At 57.9% G+C, this 2,500-nt stretch overlaps 1 non-coding gene across 1 annotated transcript in view; it reads left to right on the top strand.

Moving 5' to 3' along the window:
* The first annotated feature begins 1,911 nt into the window (after positions 1-1,911).
* Positions 1,912-2,500, top strand: part of LOC124728912 — a 1,909-nt gene continuing 1,320 nt past the window's right edge. The window contains exon 1 of the ribosomal RNA XR_007007483.1: positions 1,912-2,500. This exon is cut by the window's right edge and continues 1,320 nt beyond it. This is a non-coding gene — a ribosomal RNA (small subunit ribosomal RNA).

The raw sequence follows: 2,500 nt of genomic DNA, 5'->3' as shown, positions 1-2,500 counted from the left end.
ATGTCGTGCCTTAACCTAACCCATGTCGTGCCTTAACCTAACCCATGTCGTGCCTTAACCTAACCCACGTCGTGCCTTAACCTAACCCACGTTGTCGCCTAACGTAACCCACGTTGTCGCCTAAACCTGCTCTGTAATTGTTATACGACTCGTTCAATTAGTGTAGTGTTGCCCACCCGCAACCCTCGCAATATAGTTCGCTACTCGCACTCCCCGCTCCCCTGTGTATCGCTTCATGTTAAACACCTTGCAAGTCTTGCTCACTTTCCACATGCTCCTGCTGTACACTGTAATGTGGATGGCAGCAGGACGTACATGCCGCCCCTCCCCACGTCCCCACCTTGCCCCCTGCCTTCGCAAGCTGGTTGGTGAGAACTTTGCATGTTCAATGCCCTCCGCATGCGACGTACTCAGGCTACGTTGTGGTGCGGCCTGTGTCAACTGTCCGCTAATGTCGTACGCGTAAACCACAATCTGTACTGCACATTCGTCCTTATGTACTGAATGATACATCGTGGCACATGTGTGACCGTACAACGACTGCGCCCAAAAACGGCGGACCATACAGTGCAAATATTGTGCACGCAGCTACGTGTCGTCTCCCTATGAGAGCTGGATTGCAGTGTGGTACGCCATAGAGACGTGTGGGAGGAACGGACGCCGTGGATGGCGATCAGCATGAGCTGTCTGTTGATGTATTCGGACCTAGTCGTCTCTCCTCACACACCGTGATGGCATGGTGCACCGCGTTCCATATCTGCGACATGCTACAGAGGCCGGTTGACAGTCGTTCGAGCAATGGACATCGCATACGTACGGGGGCCACCTTCCACGTATTGTCTAGGCGTGCACATTTTGTTGCGTGTATGTGGGCAGACGTAGTGTGGCGTGACACCTGACACAGGCATGCAATAATCGTGGAAGTTGCAAATGGCGATGGACGCCTGCGTTTTCTGGTGAAGTTACGCAAATGAACAAATGGTAACCTGTTGTGGTGCGGTTGTTCTCGCTAGGGGTGAATCGGTGATGGCGACGATAGGTTGAGGTACTAACCGGTTGTTCCAGCGATACCCACCATGCCGACGAAACTGAACGGCATCTGGGTGTGAAGCGATACGCGGCGGTGGCTGGGTGGGACCGTCCCCGGCCGGTGAGGGGGCGCCTCCCGGCGTGCTGGCCGCGCGGTGCGTGGGCGCACGCGCTACAGCCGGCTGGTGGGGGCGGCCAGTGGCAGGCGCGCCGGCCGACGGACGCGGCAGGCGTCGCAGCTGCGCGCCGGCGCACCCTGCGCGCGGCGCCGTGCGGCCAAAGTAGGTCCTCGCGGGCCCGGTGCGAAGCGCGGTGGACATCTTCAGTGTGCTGGTCCGATTGAGGACTGTGTGCGTTGAGGATGCGCTGCCGCCCGGCGCTCGGCGCCGCGACGCCGTCTGCTGCTCGGTCGCCCCAGCGGTTCTCGCTGGTGGTTTGTATCGCAGCTGTGCGGATGTGTTGGCGCGTGCGCTGTGCTGGGAGAGTTCGCTTCGGCACCCAAGTGGGGCTTTTGTCCTTCTGTGGCGCTGGCGTTGGAGCTGCCGGTCACCGTAGGTGGCGCGTGTTGTCTCCCGCCGGCAATGCCACGACAGCACGCTCCCGGGCCTCTGTCGGCAGCGGCAAGCTCAGTTGGGAGCACGGGTGGTCGCACCGAAAGCGTCTACTCGCCTAACTCCGGGCGATTGCGCCTCTCTCGAACCCGACCAAGTACTTGGGACGGCGCTGCGCGCCGCCGGGACCTGAGAGGGTTTCGAGGTGTATTGTGCAGGGGAGCTCAGCCTCCTCCTGTTTGCAGAATGATTGAGCGGACGCTTGCGTGTTCGCGCGGGCCCCCGGGACACACTCCCGGGCGGCCGGCTGCTCAGCTCTAGTTGACGCAGCTCCCTGGTTGATCCTGCCAGTAGTCATATGCTTGTCTCAAAGATTAAGCCATGCATGTCTCAGTACAAGCCGCATTAAGGTGAAACCGCGAATGGCTCATTAAATCAGTTATGGTTCCTTAGATCGTACCCACGTTACTTGGATAACTGTGGTAATTCTAGAGCTAATACATGCAAACAGAGTCCCGACCAGAGATGGAAGGGACGCTTTTATTAGATCAAAACCAATCGGTCGGCTCGTCCGGTCCGTTTGCCTTGGTGACTCTGAATAACTTTGGGCTGATCGCACGGTCCTCGTACCGGCGACGCATCTTTCAAATGTCTGCCTTATCAACTGTCGATGGTAGGTTCTGCGCCTACCATGGTTGTAACGGGTAACGGGGAATCAGGGTTCGATTCCGGAGAGGGAGCCTGAGAAACGGCTACCACATCCAAGGAAGGCAGCAGGCGCGCAAATTACCCACTCCCGGCACGGGGAGGTAGTGACGAAAAATAACGATACGGGACTCATCCGAGGCCCCGTAATCGGAATGAGTACACTTTAAATCCTTTAACGAGTATCTATTGGAGGGCAAGTCTGGTGCCAGCAG

The sequence above is a fragment of the Schistocerca piceifrons genome, unplaced genomic scaffold, assembly GCF_021461385.2.
Source record: "Schistocerca piceifrons isolate TAMUIC-IGC-003096 unplaced genomic scaffold, iqSchPice1.1 HiC_scaffold_1176, whole genome shotgun sequence".
NCBI lineage: Eukaryota > Metazoa > Arthropoda > Insecta > Orthoptera > Acrididae > Schistocerca > Schistocerca piceifrons.
This window is presented reverse-complemented; position numbering and strand designations above follow the sequence as displayed.